At 44.2% G+C, this 22,910-nt stretch overlaps 1 protein-coding gene across 5 annotated transcripts in view; it reads right to left on the bottom strand.

The window, feature by feature from the left end:
- Positions 1-22,910, bottom strand: part of SAR1B (secretion associated Ras related GTPase 1B) — a 258,431-nt gene that overhangs the window by 146,618 nt on the left and 88,903 nt on the right. For 2 of the 5 annotated variants that reach the window (XM_069199251.1, XM_069199255.1), the window contains one exon: positions 15,440-15,598. The gene's annotated coding sequence lies outside the window, so the exon portion shown is untranslated. Of the gene's footprint in view, positions 1-10,294; positions 10,325-15,168; positions 15,268-15,439; positions 15,599-22,910 lie in introns of all 5 variants that reach the window. The other 3 variants (XM_069199254.1, XM_069199253.1, XM_069199252.1) reach the window with 3 other exon arrangements.

Below are 22,910 nucleotides of genomic sequence, written 5' to 3'. Positions count from 1 at the left end.
TTGGCATGGCCAAGCTGGACAAGCTGCAAGAAGTGAGTCAGACATGAGCCAGAATTCAAGTGCCGTCTTACGTTTTTCAAACAAAATGGGCAGAAGATTGATGGAACCTGCTCTTCGAGCCTACATAATGAAACCGTAGGCTGACAGCACATACAGACCATCCGATGGGGTTTAAAAAAAGTACAAAGGCTTTAAATGATTGAGAATTGTTTCCTGTGGCATTTATTATGTCCTGGTCGAGGTTCACAAATGGAAGTTCTAATGGCAGAGTTGGGCCCACACAGTATGGAATCTGTGATCTCCTTAAAAGCTGTACTGTACTGGGCTTGGCTATGGACAAATCCTGCTTCGAAAGTCTACCTAAAAACATTTCTCATCTTTGGAATAGCAAAGACCACGTCTCAAACTTAAAAAAACAGGGAGTGAGTTCTTCTGGGAAAATCCAAAATCACTGACCACATCAAGTTCTGCAATAACTAACCGATTTTACTGGGTACAGATCCTGACAAAACGGCACAAAAATGCAGGTAGTATGATGCAGTACTTGAGCATCAACGCCCTGAGTTGTCATGAAACATACATTGAGCGTATGTACATGGAGACAAAGAGAAGCCTCTACATAAATTTGAGACTAGGAGTGCATCAAGTCTTGGCCTACGCAAACAAAGTGGTCCAGCAACAAGAACTGCCCAGGTCGTTGTGACTGTATGAACGAGCTAAGAGACTATGGGCCAAATGTACGAAAGCTTTTTCCCATAGACGCAGAATGGGTAAAATCCTTTGGTACATCTGGCCCTTAGTTGCATTTTATGCTCTTAGGCACTAAAACCTTCTTGGCAAGTAGGCAGTACCTTTAGTCCACTTTTTAACAATTATAACATAACACTTGGCAGGGAGGCTATGGTACTATAGGCCTTATGTACACATTGTCCACGTAAGATATCATAAATCGCGAATAATAATGATTCCCAATGTGGGGTGTCTTTTTTGGAATGAACTAAATGTGCTCTGTAGAAGGGGTTGCAATTTTCACACCAACTTCTATCATATACATTGGTACTTTGCAAACCTACGTATGTGTTAATAGGTTGGTTCACAAAATACTGAGTCATAGTGGGTTGCCATTCAACCTATCTAATTAATATTTATGACGGAGGTCACACATTACAGCTCACTATAATTGGCTTGAATAACAGGCATGGTAGCCAGCAGACCATCATGTTAGTGATTGCTTTTAAATGAAGCAATCTTTTTTTTTTTTTAAATGAAGCCCGTTTTACTAAAGGAAAACCAGATGCAATCAAAAACAAGCATTTACAATGCAATGGGTCTCGCGTTTGCTCATGTTAGAGCTGATCGCGTTGTAAACTCTTAACCCGCCTTTTCACCTATCGGGCAAAAGTGCATTTATGTACATAACCCGAAAAAGGGAAATCAAGTATGTAAAGCGCTCGACTTCTGCCAAGCAAGATCACGCTCGTAGATTACAGAAACAAAAGTCCACAAGCCCGATGGAAAACAGCGAGCCGCGCATGTTTTCTGTACTTGGTCGCTGCGCTCAAGGAGGGCTAGCCACCGGAAAAGGCATGCCATATGCGTGCCTTCGACTAATGAAAGCAAGCCGATTTTATTAGGGAAGCCCACGAACCAATAAAAAACACTGACGTGAAGTTGACAGGGCTCCGAGCCCTTTTCTAAATACAAAAGAGTCTTGCTGCGATACGCATGCGCGAGCGCATGCAACGCAGGCTCAACCCTAAAAAATTACAATTCTTTAGGAGTACGCAATGGTCCTATGGTTTCAAACATTAATATAACTTAAGGGACTGGTATTTGGAAGCACAGTCCTTTACAAACCTTTATCAAATATTAATTCAATATTTACTTGCAAACCGAAATTGCTATTCAGCAACATATTACTGGTTCACAATTTTTAGGGATTGTACATTTAAAAATGCCATTTTGCAGTCGCAAAGGCTCCAATATGACCGTTGCAAATATAAAATTGCTTTTTACAATAGGACATAGGTTACTGGGTGGATTCAGGAGCTATTTTCATGGCAGTTGTCCCCTAAATCGACTTGGCTTTGAACACAGCCATACTTGACACTTCCTAACTTCTATACTTTTCTAACTCTTTTAACACTTCTCAGCCTTCCTTATGTTTATCCGATCATTTGTGTTGTAACATGTGGACTGTTTCATTTATATGGCTTTTTATCTGAAGGAATACACTATAAACAGAGTTACACAAGACGGCTTCACTTTGATTTTGAGACATGGAGACCACGGCCCTGTCAGCTGAGATTGCAGAGCGACTAGGTGGCATCTCATCACAAAACAGGAGTTCAGTCCCACTGAGATCGGCCTAAAAGTCTGTCCAGTGGAGATGCACAATGCCGGTGGCCTCTGTGCTTTGATAAAGATGCCATAACTTTGGGATGACCAAGCCCTCTGGAAGACCAGTTGTGAACAAGAAAGTACTGATGAGGAAATCCGTGTCAAATCCCCTCAAAGAACACTGACAGTAGTGGTCTGCTGGACCCTCAATTTTGGTTGCTCTATGTAGGTCTTTGCCGCACCTTGCTCCACTGATTTGAACCCCGCCGAGGCTTGCTGAATTCTGTATATGAGGAAGTGTTGTAGTAGTGCCGTCCCCCTGCTCGTTCACCTAGGCAGTCAGAACCAGTGTCCCACACCCTAGAGTCTGTCTTCCATGCAGTAACTTGCATCTCTTGTGGGAGTGAGATCATGCCTTGCCGACGCACTTGTCCCCACCGTCCCCTGCCTAGCACCCCCAAAGTACAGATGCAGGCCACTGCTTCAGGCTCTGACTTGGCCTTTGCCCCTTGCTTGGCTGCTTGTGATCTTGCGAGACTTTGAGGAGCACAGCAAGGAAGGAAGGCATTGCTGCAGCCAAGGAAAGGCGTGAGTTCAGATTCCAAGTGTCGGCTGCTGCAATCAGGCCCGGGGGCCTGTCGAAGGATCGCTGGTCTATCAGAAGGTGGAGGTGGAGGCCGACTGCGGAGTGGAGGGAAGTGAAACCAATCACATATCCATCCTCTCTCACCAGCAGTGCCTCAGTAGTGTACCCAACTTACACTTCATTTACACTTGACTTGCATTTGATTCCCCTGATTCACATAACTTAAATTGGATTAAACTTGACCCCGCCAGTAGCACTTTTGGTATAGACAGGAACAAAGACTACAACAGAAGGGCAGATGGGAGCAGCTTCAATCTTCCCTGGCCTCCTGCATGAAACTGTGCTTGGGGGATAATGGAGCAGCAGAGACAAAATAGAGGTGAAACTCGGAGGAAACAGACATCTGCTGACACATAATAACAATTAATCTGTTTAACTTTTTTAAAGTTTTTTAAAATGAATGTAATTCACAACAACCAGGAGCAGTTGCATGTCCATGCATATGCACACTCGAGTCGCAGCCTGGGGTAGTCTGGTGTATCGTAAAAGGAAGGCTCTTGGTATCTGGAACTATCCAGAAAGAGCTTCAGCTCTGCTGGACTATGGTTTGTAGTTCCAGCTGGGCTAATAAGTGCAGGGCTACCAAAGAACTACAGCTTTTGAAATTAATTGGAAACACTTGCTTAAAGTGTTTTAATGAGGTGTAATGAAAAAGCCAACAAAAAACTGGGATGACGCGGGATGGCAACCAGGTCTTATCAGGAAAATTCCCCTGCTCCAACTAACTGGATCGCAGACCCCACAAAAAAGACCTTAGAGCGAAATCCCGAAGTACAATCCTTCCAAAACAGCAGAAGGGAATCAGCAACAGAGTCCCTGAACATTGAATCTGGCCGAATAACAGAATATGAAATGCACAATACAACCAACAACATGATAAGGGAGGTGAAGTAGCAAATGGATTTCATCAGGGGCAATATGCTGGTTATACCTACCCACTCAAAGACAGATACAACTGCTTGAGTACACCACAGCAATGACGAATTAGGGAGACTACATGACACACCGGGAGTACCCACTATAGAAATATCCACTACCTCCACTCAGGAAGGTGTCCTGGAATGTAATCAAGGGGTTGGCAAAAAGGACTGCTCAGTCAGTTTTGTACTTATTGGCACAGGCTTCAGGTTACTTGATGAACCCAAATCAACCTAAGTGGTAGCTAGTAAAAGGGCCACACTATCAAACATAACCCCAAATGGAACATCCACAGCAGATCATCTTGTACTAACATCAACATTCAACCCTGTTTGCAGCAACTAATGAGCTGACTTGGCAGTCACACAAACTCAAACTGCAAGAGGACCTGATGCAATCCTTGGCAAGCAGCATATCAACCCTGAACATCAAAATCTGTTCTTTGGAAGACAAACTAAACAGTCTCATTGACCAAAGGACCACAGCTCATTGCGCTGCACCTAATTTTAGACAAACCTTGTACTTTTCCCTACATGGTAACGTCTTTGGTGGAGAACTTAAAGGTAATATCTCATAACAAAAGAGATGGGTCAGAAACCAACCAAAGAAACCACCTAACGCCTGCACTGGCATCCGATCATAAACACCCTATAATAATAAATACACAACTGGTAACTGAGAACACATGCCTGGAGTCAGAACAAAGTAGCGTCACTATTAACAGCTTCTCTACATCCAGCAGCCAGACAATCATAGTGACAGCAGATGCCCTGATCGCAGATGAAGTCCCCTTAAAGTCCACAAGCACAGAGAACACATCTATAAAGATCAACAAGAACCTGTAGAGCCTACCAGAATCCTAACAAGGAGAGAGTAAAATGGCAGAACTCAGGCAGGGGTACCTGCATCAGTTAAACCCTGAAAATATCAAGGAAAGCAAAGGAATAACAAGGAGTTAGTATTACTTATTATTTAATGAAGCGAAGGTAAAGGAGGAAGCACCACTCCAGGAGGAAGCCCTAAGTGGCGACAATTATGTGGAAATAACTACAGCATCTCTGTCTGTAAATCAAAAATTCTATCATATACACTCGGTATAGACATACCAGAGAGGTGGATTGGACTGGAGTGGGGTAGATTGGACTGGAGTGGGGTGAATCGGACTAGAGTAAGGTAAATTGGACTGTAGTAGGGTGGGTTCGACTGGAGTGGGGTGGATTGGATTATAGTACATTGGGGTGGATTGGATTGGGGTGAGGTGGATGGGATTTGAGTGGGGTAGATTGGACTGAGCTGGAGTGGGGTGGACTGGATTGGTGTGGGGTGGATTATAGCAGGGTGAATTGTGTTTGAGTGGGGTTGGATTGGATTAGGGTGCAGTGAGATGAATTGGATTGGAGTGAGGCAGTTGTTTTGGATTGAAGTGGGTTGTTTGGGATTGAAATGGGGCAGGGTGGAGTAGTGCAGGTTGAAGTGGGGAAGGTTGTTTTGAATTAAAGTAGGGCCAATTGGAGTGGGGCAAATTGAAAAGGACTGGAGGGGAGCAGGTTGTTTTGGATTGAAAAGGGGCAGATTGTTTTGGATTGGAGTGGGGCCGATTGGAGTGGGGCGAACTGGAGTGGGACAGATTGCTTTGGACTGGAATGGGCAAACTGGAGTGGGCAGATTGTTTTGGATTGGAGTGGGGCAGACTCTATTAGGGTGGATTGGAGTGGTGTGGATTAGGTTGGTGTGAGGTGGATTGGATGGGAGTGGAGTGGATTGGAGTTCGGAGGATTGGATTGGGGTGCAGTGGACTGGGTTGGAGTGGGGCACATTGTTTTGGATTGAAGTGGGGCAGACTGGAATGGAGTGGGGCGGATTGGAGTGGGGCATATTGTTTTGGATTGGAGTGGGTAGGATTGAAGTCGGGTGGATTTGAGTGGGACAGATTGTTTTGGATTGGAGTGGGGCAGACTGAAGTGGGACAGATTGTTTTGGACTGGAGTGGGGCAGATTGGAGTGGGTGGATTTGAGTGGGACAAATTGTTTTGGATTGGAGTGGGGCAGATGGGAGTCGGGCAGATTGTTTTCAATTAAAGTGCAGCAGACTGGAGTGGACTGGAGTGGGGCAGATTGTTTTGGATTGGAGCAGGGCAGATTGTTTTGGATTGCAGCGGGGCAGATTGCTTTTGATCAGAGTGCAGCAGATTACAATGGGGTAGACTGTTTCGGATTGGGGCAGATTGGAGTGGGGCAGACTGGTTTGGAGTGGGACAGTCTGTTTTGTACTGGAGTGGGGCACATTCAAGTGGGGTAGATGGGAGTGGGGCATTTTGTTTTAGTTTGGTGTGGGCGTATTGTTTTGGACGTGAATGAAGAAGATTGTTTTGGAGTGGTGCAGATTGTTTTATATTAGAGTGGGAGGAATTGGAGTGGGGCAGATTAGATTGGAGTGATTGGGATGGTTGGAGTGGGGTGGGTTGGAGTAGATTGGGGTGAGTGGTTTAGACTGGAGTGGGGTGGTTTGGTGTGGGGTATAGTGGGGTGGATTGTAGTTGGGCAGATTGGAGTGGGGTGGATTGGGGTGTACTGCACGATTATGTTTTAAAGCATTATTCCATAAATGACACATACTAAAGAAACAACTTCACATTGCAATATTTTGAACAGGAAAATCTTCTGAGAAGAGTGGCCAAAAACAAATACAAAATAAAACACGAGTGGCAAGTGAGAAAAGACGACTTGGCAAAATAAAAGAAAGTTAACGATAAAAAAACTTTGTTTACGTTTTTGTAACACGTCTCCTGTTTGCTGGGCATTAGAAGTTAAAAAGAAAAAGATAGTATGTGGATCACGTTGGGAGCAGCATTCGGGCACTGATTAAGTTGAATCAATCAGTGCTTGGCCCTGCGCCACAGAGAGGAATGGAAATGATCCCAGGCCTGAAGTGGACGAATTACGAAGCTGTAAAGAAGAGTGCCACCCAAGCCAACAAAAGGTGAGCAACAGGTGGGCTCCAACCCCTTTACTGTACACAACTGGGTCTTGCAAGTGAGACGCATGCCCTAGCGCATGGACTCACAGGCTCGACCCTAAAAAAGCAGCGTCTGTATCCCTATAAAATGATCTCAACAGCAAACAGGACAAGGATACATACATGAAACAATTAACATTGATATTTTGGAACGTGGCAGGCCGAAGACAAGGGCCCTCATTATGACTTTGGCGGTCGGTGGTAAAGCGGCGGTAAGACCGCAAACAGGCCGGCGCAAAAAAAAATGGAATTATGACCGCAGCCACTTCACCATTCCGACCGCCATGGCGGTGAGAACCACTGGGCTGGAGATTGCGGTCTCCAGCCCGGCGGTCGTCACTAGACCGCCAACGGTATCAGGACCCTGCATACCGCCATGGATCTCGGGTGGTTGGGAACCGCCAAGAGATCCATGGCGGTAGGCACTATCAGTGCCAGGGAATTCCTTCCCTGGCACTGATACGGGTCTCCCCCACCCCCGCTGCCCCCCACGAATCCTCCCCCAACACCCCCCACCCCCCTGCTACCCCTTAAAGGTGGCACAACCCCCTCCCCACCGACCCCGAACATGCACATATACACACACCTATACGCACACACACCCAACATGCACATATACACACCTCTACACGCACACATACACCCCGACAACACATACCCGCACACATACAAACAGACATGCACACCGTCCGACCCGCACACATTTCCCATACACACAGCACCCCCGCACGCATACACTCACTCACTCACCCCCTCTACACTCTCACACGCACACCCCCATGCACGCACACAACACCCCTCCACCCCCTTCCCTAACGGACGATCAACTTACCTTGTCCGTTGATCCTCCGGGAGGGGACGGGATCCATGGGGGCAGCTCCACCACCAGCACACCGTCACCAGAATACCGCTACACCAAATCATGGGACGTGATTCAGTGGGCGGTGTTCTGTTGACGTGGCGGTGGAGGTTGAGCAACCTCCACTTTCCCGCCATCCGCCAGTATGGCTGCTGGCGGCTTTCCGTACGAAAAAGGACGGCGGCCTGCCAGCGGTCATAATACGCGGCGCGGAAGACCGCCACCACTGGCGGTCTTCAGCACGGCCGTACCTCGGCGGTCTTGCGAAAAGACCGCCAAGGTCGTAATGACCCCCAAAGTCTCTAAAAAAAAAAGACTCTTTAAATTTCCTTAAGACCAGGGATTTTATCTTTTTGCTAGAAACATAAAGCTTGAGTTTCCTGCCACTAGATGGATACCAGCAATTGCAACTTGCAATTCTACAGCCTTAAATTCCAAGGTAAAGATAGTGGCACACAACCATACATTCCAAGAATTAACTTTGGGAAGAGTCCACATAGGACTGTCAACAAAAACGATACTTTTATGGAACATTTATTTGAATTTGTCCAAAGGGTCCAAAGAGGAAACAATAAACACTTTCTTCGACTCACTGAGGACGAGCTGTGCAGATTTCCAACCATTGAGTTATTACTTGTGCATGACTTCAATTTGAAAAATCTGTCGCAAAAGGCCTCGAAACTTAATAATTAATTGGACTGAAAGCATAAACAACTACATAGTCTTCAGGATCACAACCTCTTTTCCCTTCAGGAGGCGCATACTGGAATCAGTTTGAGCCCAACCACCCATAACAGGGAGTTCAACTTAGATTATATTTTTGCATTCAAACTTCTTAGTACGTATTGGAGGCAAATGGCAATCCTGCAGGGGAGTGAAAGTGACCATTTTTCTTTAGTGGCTCAGTTTGAAATTAAACACAACGTAAGGGTAACCCTACCAATAATTGGTTTCTCAATCGGTGATGAAATGTGTAAAGTGATCAAAAGAATAAAATGAAATAAAATCACAAAAGAGCAGTTTAAATGGTGGCAATTTGTCTTAACGAAAGTACTAACTACAGCTAGCTTCTTGAAGACCAGGGACCTCATAACGAGATGGGCAGGTAAAATTAACTCTATTGTCAAGACGGTAGGGGGTAACAGATGTAGCCACATGACCATACACTTTATTACTACCGGCACACAGATAAAAAAACTCTGGTTTAATTACAAGCTTAAAAGAACCAAATCAGATCTAAGGAAAGGAAATAGAATATGCTAGCAAGACACAACAAATGAAGTCGCAAAGTATATTCTGATCAAAAGAAGGAGGTCCTACAGGAAATGCCTCTAGGAGGGCATAAAATGTCAGGAAGGACACTGTTGCACTAACGGGGAGCAGTAATCAGACAAAGTTCTGACGTTTTGTTAACAACCTGCATGCACCTGTGTATAAAAAAATGTAACTGTATATCACAAAAAAACGAAGGCGGTGCATACAAAAAAATCTACGAATCAGAAGTAACAACTTTAGTAGACACAATGTCTTCCCCTGAGTTAATTGCGACACTGATCGAAATAGAGGCGCACAGCAGCACAAAATATGTTTAAAAAAAAAAAAAGTTCTTCAGTTAATACAAGAAAGCGAAGCTCCGGGCTTAAATAGCTTTGCCACGCTCCTTATCCAAACTTGACATTGACTTTTGGTCCAAGCACTTAACGCTCTGTACCGAGCTGCTTGCATGCTCGCCGAAGTCCCTGACGTGGTGTGGGCCAATACTGCATCCCTCTCACAAAAAAGGGGAGACAAAAGATCTGGCCATTTATCATCTGACAACCTTACTGGATGTCGAGGCCAAAGCCTACACAAGAATTCTGCTACAAGAACTGGAAGACTGGGTAGAAAAAGGAAAGCTAAAACCTTACTATCAGACAAGGTTCAGGCAAAGCGCCTTGACAACAGACAATATAGTTGCACTATCATATCTTGTTCATAGATTAAACAGCTCTCCCCAGCCTCCAACCCATGGACAACTCCGCAGCTGTTGACGGAGTGAACCAACACATATTATAGGAAAAAGCCGACAGACTGGGGTGGCCCTCATCCCCTGCTTAAAGTAATAATTCTACTTTACTTGGACACGTGGATCTGAGTCAAACTTGACCAAGGGAACATGATATCACAAAATGTTTACACAAACAGGGGCATTAAACAAGGCTGCGTACTGATCCCACTATTATTTAACCTGTACACCGTGGACCAAGGCACTGAAATCACAAAGGCCAAGGCATTCCCCCCAAATATCAGCTCACACAAAATTCATATGCTACAATACGCAGATGACGTATTATCCTGGACCAAACAATAATTGGCCTACAGCAGTCATTGGAAGAACTGTACAAATATAATCTTAGCAACGTGTTGGTGGAAAATGCAAATAAAAACCAAAGTAATGGTCTCTGGGAAACTTAAAGAGAAATCAAAGAAAGTTTGGAAACTGGGCCCAGCAACAATAGAGTACACAAAAACATACCTGGATGTTTGCTTAGTTGACAAACGTAACCTAAGATGCATGGAGAAAAAACACAAAGCTCAGTATTCAGTTTATGTAAACCTAACGCAAATCAGCCGAGGCTATTATAAAGATAATAAAGGACAAAATAATACCAATTTCATACGGACAACAAGGCTTCAAAAATGGAGTCCATGCTGGATAAATTACAGTCAGTTACTTATAAAAGAATACTTCAGCTTTCTTGCTACATCAGCTTGCTCAGATTTGGTTGGAATTTGGACTTGTAAAACAAGATCTGGAATGCAAATCCCAATTTCTCAAGTACTATTATCAGCTTTTCCATGTCAGTTGAGCGTCACTAAAGGCACTACTCCGAGCATCTTTAATGGACCAACCAACGCCAGGACCAGATATTTAAGCCAGGCGCAGTCAGATCTAGCCCTTGACTTAGACATAATAAGAGCTGACAGCCTTCCGTACTCCGCATTCAAACAACTAATAAAAAAAAGAGGTTACAGCAAAATCTATGGAAGCGGATAAACAAACTGTGCAGAATCAGGAACAGTTCAAACTTATCTTCCCCTCATATCATCTGAAATAACCATTAAGCATGGTATGCAGGAAAAATGACCTGGTTGAAAGACTTCTGGCTCTCCCAATCAAAGGTCTTCAAACCTAGTGGGTCTTCAAATCCACCCTCACTTCAAAGTGTAGATTTTATAGCTACAAGAAAAAATCCTTCACTTACTACTTCTCTGTTGCCCAAAATCTGGGACCGCTCATCATACTCTTCTCAAGCCCTTGTTTTTACCGGACATGTGAAGCAGTTGTAAGGATGCTCTATCACTGTTTTAATTCTGTTGACGTGATCCTGGACCACTATGGGATTTTTAACCTTATTTTAGATTCATTCAAGCCCGGAAGCAACTTAACCTAAGACTATTCACATAAGAGTTCAGGAGACTGACAAATTGCTTTACTCCTCTTACAGAATTAAGAAAGCTGAGACAGAACAAATTTGGAATATAGGTGGCCTCCGTAGCTTAGCTTGGATTTTTTCATTGCCTTTAGATCATCGGGACAGGAACTGAAACAATGGCACCCCAAACTAGTATTTGACTATGACCAGTGAATCCCACCCTAAACTGAAAGGACCTCGACAGTTACAAAAAATCTACTGGCCACCTTAACCAGAAATGTGAGAAAGGTTTGGAAAAATATCAGAGGTGAGAACAGCAATAATACCTAGAATTCTCTAAATGTTCCCTATGCTAGCATTTGCCATCCCAAGAGTCGATATCCAGAAGTTGCAGGACCTGTGCTCGAACTAAATATGGCAGGAAAAGAGAGCTGGAACTGGTTAGAAACAAGGGACAGTTAGAGCCCTGTGCAAGATTGCTTAGCTGCCCAGGCTTAGTCAGAAATGTGTCTTTTCATATCTCCTGTGATGAGAACCATTCTGAACGTGTGGGTAGAAATAAGAATTAAAGAAGGGCACAAGTCTTATCCCTTTACATCATTATGGAGAGACACTGACTTCTCCTTGGGACTAGATTGACAAAATGTCCAACCTTGAAGACAGGTGAGGTGTTTGGTTGGAGGTGTTCTCTTTCGAAAAGATGCAATTAAATTATTCACCCAAATCAAGGAAGAATTCAGTATCTGTTAACGATGAGCATATGTCATCTAAAATTGTGCCACTGTGTGATGCAACCCACAGTCAGAAGTGGAGAGCTCAGTCATTGACACCTTTCAGAAATTGATAAAAACACACAAAAACCCAACCTCGGGTAATATCACACATCTGTAGGATTTTAAGGAAGCCAGGCAACTTTTAGTGATTTCAAAATCAATGGATGAAAGAAATGGAAGTCATTATGAGAAGGGACCACAGGAGCATATAATACAAAGGCAAAATGTTTTTCCCAGCATGCACAGGGGAAAAATGATATATAAAATAACTTATAGGTGGCTTTGTAATCCAGTTTGCCTGCATAGATTTGACAGTACAGGGTGAAACGTGCGGGAGAGCAGTTTTACCATTGACACATGCGCTATGGGCATGCCCCAACCTAGCTCGAAAATGGCATGAGGTATTAGAGGGAATAGGCTCCATTACAGAAGAGGACTTTGTGAGGTGTCCCTCGGTGACTTTATAAGGGGAACCCTCATAGAGTATATATAATTTCCTATCACTGAATGTCACGCAAGCCTTTCTATCGTTATGGAGCGAAACAGAAGCACCACGCTATGATATGTGGTTAATAAACTCTGGACATTTTTAAGCATGGAGAAGCTAGCATATGTATTGGTGGAAAATGATAAACAACTTTGAAGAATATGGTGACTTGTTCTCTGCCTCCTGGCCTGTAACTATAAAAGTACGACTTGCTAAAGAAGATTGAGGGTGCTCCAACTATTAGATGAAGAGGCAATGTACAAATACCCTCACTAGGTACATGAACCCATTTAAAAACAGGTGGGTAAGGCATGTGGTAATCTGATAAGTATTAAATTGATAAAAGGATAAAATGGGGGGGGGGCAGATTATCAATCTGCTGGCATTGAAAGCTGTTGGATGTTCAATACGTTGAACGCTTTTATAATTAACATTTGTTGAACTTAAAATAAGTAACTCATCTATGTGACAAATTTAGGTGAAATCATTCCAGGACGTTACATGTTCCTTTACGGCCCCGTTGAAACAAGCTACAGCTGTGTGAGGTCCACTGCGGAAGCCATACTGGGGTATTAATGTAAAGCTTACACGTTTTGCTGGTTTCTCAGGGAAATAAGTATCTCAGGGAAATGAGGTGCAAAATTAATATGATTAACATTGTAATGATACCTTGGGAACTTGTTTCTTATATACAAACAGGGAAAACGTGCAATAGTGCAGCACACCAAGCATAACTGCAATAGGCAAGTGTGAGATGGAAACTAAAAGGATGAAGATGCAAGCTTCTCTGCTAGCCAGATACCAGCTCGCAACAGCGCGGCTTACTTTCGAAGGTTTGAAAAAGATACTACGCAGAAATGGCAAACATTAATTTGTTGTCATATCTTCGGAAGCCATAAAACATGCACATTTCTGGATGGAAGAGGACATCAAGACACTACACAATACAAGCGAACGGTAAAAGTGAAAGGGGAATGCTACAGATGATGGAAGGATATAAAACACGTGCAAAACATAGATCATGTACTACATCACGGGGTGCGAAGCACCTTGCGGCATCGGTCATGTGATACATTTAAACACGGCCTTCTTATTTTTTTTTACAAAGGCGTTTTCTTAAGCAAGAGCTGCAATAGTGTAACTCTTTCTTCAGGCATTTATTTGTTAGATTTCCTCACTTTGATGTATCAAAGTTTCATCAAACCCAGAAGCTACAAAATCGATGGAGCACTTTTCAGTGGGTCAGTGGGTGCTTTTGACGCCAATATTCAAGAGTGTAACCTCTGTTTTTACATAATCACATTTACATAAAAATGGCAAAAGAATAGGGGGACTCACAGGGACATATTATGCCACGTGTATCCGGATAGCGCGTAACTCCCTCGGGAGGGTTTCTGGAGCTGAAGCAGGGGCCGCATGGGCAAAGCTTAGGTCGGGGACAGGTCTCCAGTTTCTTGCGGAATTCAAGACTTAAGGGGGACGCTGTGATGTGCAGGGGTTGTGTCACTGGGGTCAGGCTGCAGTGTGTTTGCGAGCAGGGGGAGGATGAGTCCAACAAGACATTACAATCCTATACCAATAAATAAAAAAAGTGCGCGGACAGAAAATGCTACTAAGGCAAGACTAGCTAAGGTCGGACTCGAGCATCTGCCATTAACAGCGAGACAGTCGTTACATGAAACCTTTAACTACACCGCAAAACAGGTGAGTGGCTGCCTATCCTAATGACGTATGGTGGTAGTTTCTAACTACAGTACAGTACAGTAGCACTAGCCAACATAAAAGTGGGGAGCAGAAGCCATTCAAATCAAAACGAACCAGAAGAATGCTGGGCAGGATGACTTATACTTACCTGCACGTGGCCGATCGGAAGTCAACTCAAAGTATAATGTATCTACCTTCCTTCTGACTTCTCCGAAAAACACATTTTCCTCAAATATCAATGTCTGACTAATGTTAAGCATGCTGCATGTCCGGGGCGCAGCTATCAAAATATTAAATAGCATATACAACAGCACCGTGGCGCAGGGGTATGAGGGGCCGCTGCAACCACAACCGTGTCTGCCTTTTACCACTGAACCCTAGACAAGACCTGCTCCCCTTGCCTGCATTCGGGCCCATGGCGCCCCTGTCACGCCTCTGCCTTACTGCCCCTGTCATTAGGGTGACCAGACGTCCCGGATTTCCCAGGACAGTCCCAGTTTTTAGAGAACTGTCCCGGTGTCCCGACGCTTCTCTTAACTTTAAAGAAATGTCCCGGTTTTTGGGACAAAGGTCAGATCACCTAGGGAAGCATAAGTTAAAAACGCCTACAAAGTCTGAAATAATTAAAGTAATTTATATGTTACTGTCAGGCAACACAGTCCCTTGCCTGCTCCCAGTAGAGAGACACAGACGGAGTGGGAAGCAGAGAGAGGTAGGTGGGGGCGTGTTGGGGGTGCAGGGTGGGAGGTCAATCCATAACTTATTTTATATATGTAGTCTTTTAAATGTGTATATATGTATATATATATATATATATATATATATATATATATATATATATATATATATATATATATATATATAAAAACACACACTTCTATAGGCACACACATTCACAAAGCTACGCAAAACAAACCGGGGCAGGCGCAAAACTGAGACTAAAGTCTTTAGCCCTTCTTTTATGTCTGACCAGTCTCGGTTTTTGCTCCTCAAGATCTGGTCACCCTACCTGTCACGCCACTGCCTTATTTGTTGGCAAATGACAAGCTCCCGGGATTCCTTTGATAGACCTCGTCTGAGCTCTCACAACTCCCCCGTACATGAAGCGCTGAAAGATAAAAGTAGGCTAAAGGCATCGATTGCAACGCACTCCCAGCACAGTTCACGGTCAGTTCTATATAAACGTCAGCTAAGAGTTCTAAAAGCAAAGTTCAAAACAAGCCAACACGACAGAAAGCTGGCGTCAGCAGTTTTATTTATTGCGCAAACAAAATACCAACCTCTAGAAGACGAGGAAAGAAAAGTGATCCACGGAAGGAACGTACAATCGGTGCAAATACTGTGATGCAATGCAGCCGCTCCGGTTACTGAGGCGAAAATAACTCCCCAGCGGCTAGCCCCACAGAGGTGAGTCTCCGGTTACAGACGCAGGGGGTAATCTGCAGAATAAAAAAAAAACAGATGAAAATATGAACTTTGTAGCTTCTTCTACACGAAATGCCTATCCTCTCGGGCAAGCACTGCAGCAATGCTGCCCATGAGGGGGCAGTGCCCAGAGGTCACCGCTCCGTTAGTTACAAGGCAAACATGGCGTCTTCTGAGCAGGCATACCCAGGGCCACCCCATCCCCATGGAATCCTCCCCGTCTTGTTTCCCAGTGAGGTGAGGTGGAATCAACACATCAAGCCAGCAATGCCTGGCATGTGCACTCAAGGATTCCCACAAAAAAGCTTATTGATTTCACTTCATTGCACCATCAGATTGTATGCAAAGAGAGGGCAGCGGCAGCAATTCCGCAAAAGACAGCAGACTTTGCGTTCCGGCCTCCTTGGGGGCAGGCAAAGCATATCCACACTTAGGGGGTCATTACGACCTCAGCGGTCTTGTAAAAAGACCGCCGAGGCCGCGGGAGACAGAATACCCCATTGCCGGCGGTATTCCTGGCTCCCTAGTATGACATTTCCGCTAGGCCAGCGGACGGTAACAGTGTTACCGTCCGCTGGCCCAGCGGAAATGTCACATCAACATTGCTGCCGGCTCGTAATAGAGCCGGCGGCAATGCTGATGTGCAGTGGGTGCAGTAGCACCCTTCGCGCATTTCACTGCCCGAAATTCGGGCAGTGAAATGCGCGACGGGGCTATGCCTGGGGGCCCCTGCACTGCCCATGCCAAGTGCATGGGCAGTGCAGGTGCCCCCAGGGGCACCCCAAGTCCCCTTACCGCCAGCCTTTCAATGGCAGTGTCTACCGCCACAGACAGGCTGACGGTCGGGGACTCATAATCCCCAGGGCAGCGGTGCTTGCACCGCTGCCCTGGGGATTATGACCGCCAGGCGGAATCCTGGCGGGATATTGGAGGGGCCGGCGGTATGGCCGTGGCAATTCCGCCACGGTCATAATTGCTGGCGGAACACCACCAGCCTGTTGGCGGTGTTTCCGCCACCTTACCGCCGGCCGCCAGGGTCGTAATGACCCCCTTAATCTGTGTTCCCTTTAGGGCTCTACCGTCTGCCCTCGAGGGTTCGCTACAGATACCACCATTCTGTTCCTGCTCCACTAAAGCTTGCATTAGTACCATGCCAGTTTCTTTCCCAGCAGTGCAGTTAAACAAACAGGTAAAGTAAAATGTGACAGTGGCCCCTGGTATACTGGTTTCCTGGAGGGACATACATATGTGCAAGGAGGCCAGGACATACGCTTTTCTAACCGTAACAGATTTCAAGATACTGCACAGTCATCCACCTCTGGAAGTAAACGTCTTGATCAGTATCAGACATCATGGTTGACCAGCTTTCCAATGCATGCTGATGATGTCTAACTGGTAACCTGACTTCAATGGAGGGAAATAAAGTAATTAGCTGCTCCTGGGTTTCTGTGGAAGGTGTAGGTAGCAATTGCACCTCCAGAAATTCTGCCACTGGGCGAGTGCAGGCTAACTGTAAATCTTCACATTCTGTAATGAACTTCTCGTCAAAGGTTAGAGCATATGCAGCTTATGCTGCTCAGTCATTTCTACAAATGTTTTAGGCTCTATTTGTAGGCATAAAGGATATGTATGTTACTGAATCTTTCTGAGCTACAGATCCAGAAATCGTCAGACATTTTGTTGCATAATCTAGGAGTAACAGTTCCTACTTTGGCATTTAGAGTACTTGCTGCGATAAAGCCCTGACCGTGGATCAGATAGGTTGAAGTTTCCCAGTAGACAATGGCTAGCCATATAATTTGTGCACACCTGAGCAATAATGGTCAAAAGCATTTGAGGATAGGAGGCATTAGTTCGTATATGTCAGGTTTTGTTCAAAATTTCTGCAGACAGTCATGCCATCGCACAAAAGCAAAGCTTACGTTTATTGGAAATCGTCTTCCAGTAGATTTCATTTAGAAATTCCACCACCAACCTACGTTACGGGAGCTGTGGTGGCGATCTTCACTGAGAGTTTCTTGATGGAGGTCGGTGCAAAGGTATTTTAGCACTTGGAAAAAGACTGCTTCGGACACCTGGGGACAGGACACTGGAGTCATGTTTACTTCATAAAGGTATTTCAGTTACCGCTAGTTTATGGAAATGTAGAGACTTCAGAAATCATTGTGCAGCGATAAGCTCTTCAACGCAGCACTCAACATCTGTGACACAGAAAGGCTGACACCATGGTGGTCCAAGAAGGAGAGTCGGACTTCTACTGATCATATATGTCAAGGTTGGTGGGAACTTCGACAGCTTCCACCAAGTCAGAGCAAACGCCTCACTTTCTGCAAGTGAGAGCTGTTAAACAGCTCTCACTTGCAGAAAGTGCAGTTTTCATTTGTTTCCCTGCACGCAAATATGCGTGCAGGGAAACAGATGAAAACATTGCTCTCGCAAGCAGGAAGCTGCTATTGAAAGCAGCTCACTGCTTGTGGGAGCAATACCGGCCTCCGCAGGATACAGGGAGCCGGCTAGGACCGCGGCGGCCTTGAGGCTCTCCCTGCAGTCCTGTCACTCTCTCCTTCTCTCTCTTCTATCCCATGATGGGAGGAAAGAGAGGGATTGTTATTGTAGTGGTCTCTACATACAATGATTTCAAAGAGTCCGACTAGCAAGATGTTTGGTAACAATGTTATAGTTATGTTTTGATGGACAGCAGACCATGGTCACTTCTGGCTTAATGGTAAAGCTCCTGGACTGTCACTCAGTAAGCTGAAGGTTCAAAGCACTGTACCTCATGGCAGTGTGTCTGTTTATTTTCCACTGTTTAGACTTTTAAGCATTCCTAGTGATATAACATTGAAGTATTTTGTCCCTCAAAATCTTTGGGTTGAATGTCATAGCTAAGTCTGGACAGTGCACAGAAAGGGGTCACCTCTGGCCTAGTGGTTAAGTTCTCAGATATGCACATGGAAGGTTAAGAGTTCAAGTCTGGGTGAGTCTGTGGTCCTTTCCTGCTTTAGTTTCTTTTCAACTAAAGATATTTAGGTTACATGCTGAAAGTTGAGCTCACTCTTTTTAATTGACAAAAACACTTTTCATTTCAATTTGTCCGGAAATATATAATTCTAAGTATATCATTCATAAAAGCCTAAAACACTCTCTCTCAACCTCTCTCTCTCTCTCTCTCTCAGGGTTGGGTGGTTAGGGGGTTGGCAGCTGCGGCCAACCCCACTGTACAAGGTTGGATAGTTATAGGGGGTTGGTCCAGGGCTGCGCCTGTGGCCAGGCCCTGTGGCCAACCCCTATAACCACCCAACCTTGTGTTGCGCCCAGCCAAAAGCCATGTGCAACTGTAGTTTCTTATGTTAAAAGAACATAGAAATTCACTGAAAGAAACAAACGTTACAGGGATGTTAAAGTTAGGGAATGGAATTTAAAAACATAGAAATTAACTTACAAAAACCACAGGTTACAGGTTCATTATACTTAGACTCACATTTTGAATGTACAAAACCAAAGAAGTTCAGCTGTTATAGTTATAGTTTTCGCAAATAACTAAAACTCGGGCTCTAAGGTAACTATAACTTGCACCTCACCATTCACTGCTAATTACCCCACCAAATTACATCACTCATGACATCTTTGAATAACATAATTGATAATATTAAAGTAATATTTGCAGTAAAAATCGTGAGGTAAAAACTGTGCATGGCAGGGGCGCAAGTTATTGTTACCTTAGGGCACGAGTTATAGTTACTTGAGACAACTCTAACTATAACAGGTGAATTTCAATGGTTTTGTGCATTTAAAATGTAAGCCTAATTATAACTTCCCTGTAACCTTTGTTTTTTTGAGTGAATATATATATACATACACACAGAAATTTTGTAGGTAGCCCTGGCACTTTTATATGTGGCCCAATATTATTCCTACCCACCCCCCCTTTAAAATTAATTTCTGTATGCACCTGTGCTGCATGACTCATCCAGTCAAGATACACACATTATAAAATATTATTCTAATAATATCATGAGGGGCTGTAATGCATGCTGTAAGTATTTAAGATAACTGACACTTTATCTATCAGGCAAGGGCATCAGCAACGTCTTTCTTGAAGGTCATTATCAATCAATGGTGCTTTCAAAAGTGCCCACAAAAGTATCTGTTTTGTCTTTGGCATGGCATGGGAATTCTCCTGCACAAGGGAAAAGGCTAATTCATGGATTGTCTAATTCTAAAAGCAGCAAATGACAGCATACAATCTTGTGTAAATTGATGTTTGTAGTATGCCTCCCAACATTTCCCAAATACAAAATGTGAGCCTTTTACAAAAACCAACATGCCTGGGGAGATCTTTCTTCCTCAGCTCTGTTGGCAGATTGAGTCGTCATCTCTGTTGGCACCCGTTTCATAGAGACACAATGGCAAGTGTCTTCACAATTACCTGGGTGAGGTTGCATTTGAATTTGCTCTTTAAGCATGACTTTTCTCACTGGGATTCACTTTGGCACAAAATCTACTCCTTAATATTAGTCACTATTTCCATGTTCTGCAAAGGTAGCTGCTATAAGGGTCAAACTGGATCCTCCACCACACTGTTTTTTAAACACAGGGAGCAACAAGTGGGGATGCACATGTCACCTTGGTGGCTGAATCAGATTCCTCTGAGCAGCTGTTCTCCAATCTGAGGCATAAGGAAAGAATGGGTCAAAATTATCACTGCATTCAAGAAGTCAGCGCCAGTGTAGGGGGATCGGGAAGAAATGTTCTGGAAACTAGGTACAGTGCCATGAATGTTGATGCAGCTGAGGGATGCACACTGCTCTCTAATGTCCTGCAGTTCCCTGGTAGATATGATTCACCAACAGGTCTATGAGCTGAGATCAGCCTCTTTCCTACATGTGCAAGTACATACGAGCATTGGAGAGGTTGTAGGAGGAGGGGTGAAGCTGTCATTAATACAGAAGGTGCAGTGGCAAAGTGGCCTAAGGGTGTGCACCCCAGTGATGGGTGCTCTTTACTACTCAATCAGGGGACATGGATGCCTACCTTCCTTGCTTGAATTAGGGTCCATGGCAAAAGTACTAGGGCTGATTATGTCTTTTAACACTGTTTTTGTGTATTTGTTTTTATTTTTCAAGCCCCACAGGTTCATAGTAGGCTGGTGGAATCCCATGCTTATGTCTTCTACAAAGTTTAGCAACACAAAAAGGATGATGGACAGAGTGCTAACAATGCAAACCCTCATCCCCAGTCACAGATCTGGGTTTAATCCATCGTTTTTTTGCTGCCCATGCCATTCCAGTTTGGACCCAGCCATATGCAAATCAGTCTTGACCCTGTTCCCCATGGGAACAGTCCAGCCCAAACTGCCTGGCCAGGTCTTCCCTGGAATGGAAACAAGCATCCTGAGACCGGTTTCAGGGTTTCACCCCTCATCAGCCAGGCTAGCTTGAATCCAGTGGCATGGGAAGCACGGGACCCACGTCTGGGCATACCCTTCCCACTTAGGGCGACATTAGCAACACAAAAAGGATGATGGACGGAGTGCTGACAATGCAAACACTCACCCCCAGTCACAGATCTGGGTTAATCCATCGTTTTTTTGCTGCCCATGCCATTCCAGTTTGGACCCAACCATATGCAAATCAGTCTTGACCCTGTTCCCCATATCATGGTAATTTATCATTAAATAGCAAAAGAAGTGAATGAAAGGAAATTGGCAGTGTATTGCTACTTACATTCCATGTTAAAAGAGTTGTAATTATGGCAACAGAAGATTATCGACCTACGTAGATAAGACTGTGGCACTCTACTTTATATGTAACAGGGGATACGGCATTAAGAGAGGACCACTATTATTAACATTGTAAAAATAATTCCCTAAGATTTTCTGTTAAAATGTGCATGATGTTTTTGAAAAACTGTTTATGATGCCAAAACACACACAATGCACCACCATATGTCAGTGCAGTTATAAATCTCCACGGTTTATTCCAAGAAGCAACTCACATGACAGTTTATCACAACAAGAACCTAAAAACACAACAAACACTCAAGTTTATTCAGTAAGGTTCTAGAATAACCAGTGAACCAAAACCTGATAAGAAGAGAAACAGGAAAAAGTGAAGCCCAACTACCACCAGCACCAAGCAAGGTGTAATATAAATACAAAACTTAGCCTAAAACAGTAACTGTAAGCTACATACCATTCTATACAGGTAGTTTGAATTTAGGAGTCTGTGCAAAGAACCATAAAATTGTCTGACCCTCTAACTCACATAGGACCATTTCATGGACTTGGGTTGTTCACCAAATAACTCCTAAATAACTCCCAGCCATTTGAGGTCAGTGAGCATGTGAATGTTTCTCCTTGGTAAAAGTACACTCAGCTTGGCTTTTTGCTTAACCAAAGCCTCCCTTTCAGCCTTCATAAATTTAGCCTACACCACGCCCAGCTCCTGTCTCCTCCGCTGGATACATTCACTGTGATCCAGAATGACCTGGACTAAAATTACACCTTTTTCTTCAAGACAGCTGTCCTGAAAGAGGACTCTTAAGCATTTCTGAGTTCTCCAAGAAGGAATGCTTTACTTTTATGGCCGACTGGAGAGTGTCATTACTTTGACAACGCCTAATATGGCTGCCTGGACTTTAACCAGAACCCCAAAGAGTAGGAATCTCTGTGCTACTACTTCAGGACACCACCCTCAGAGAATTTTGTAATCACCAGGATTTTCAAGTATGAAGCTTTCGAAAAGTCCACCAACCTCTCAACCTTAGATACAAGCCATACTGAGATATTAATTATACAGTCCTGGAATTCCTGGAAATACTACTGATCCTTGCCCATAAAAAACAGCTTAGACAAAACCTCTCCCATCTGGTAAGCCATCTAAAGCACCGTTTGTGTTGTTCATCACAGCTGAACCTGCAAGGCTTTTAATCTATTTTTCACAGAAGTAAAATTCACATTAATGTAGTTGGTAAGAGTCTGCAGCTCTTTGACGGCTACCATCAGACTCTCCATATGAGTGCGCTGGTCTGGCTGCCACTCTTGAACTATGACACTCTTTCTCCACTTCTGGCATGGGGCATAAGACCAAACAATTCCCCTTTTTCCTTCCTGTGTATTTTCATCTTTGCTCATGGTTGCAGCAATCAATCCACCCAGCCAAACATAAGAATATACTTAATCAGAGTCCACAACACCACTATGCACAGCGCCCTCAACTGTGGGAAACAAAGTCAAGGAAGAACCACACATTACAATTCACTCCAGAGATCCACTACATCTGCCATTACCCATCCACCAGTGTGTGCTAAAGATAAAATTGCAAT

Source organism: Pleurodeles waltl, chromosome 7, assembly GCF_031143425.1.
Source record: "Pleurodeles waltl isolate 20211129_DDA chromosome 7, aPleWal1.hap1.20221129, whole genome shotgun sequence".
Taxonomy (NCBI): Eukaryota; Metazoa; Chordata; class Amphibia; order Caudata; family Salamandridae; genus Pleurodeles; species Pleurodeles waltl.
The sequence above is the reverse complement of the archived record's forward strand: the minus strand, read 5'-3'. Positions and strand labels throughout refer to the sequence as shown.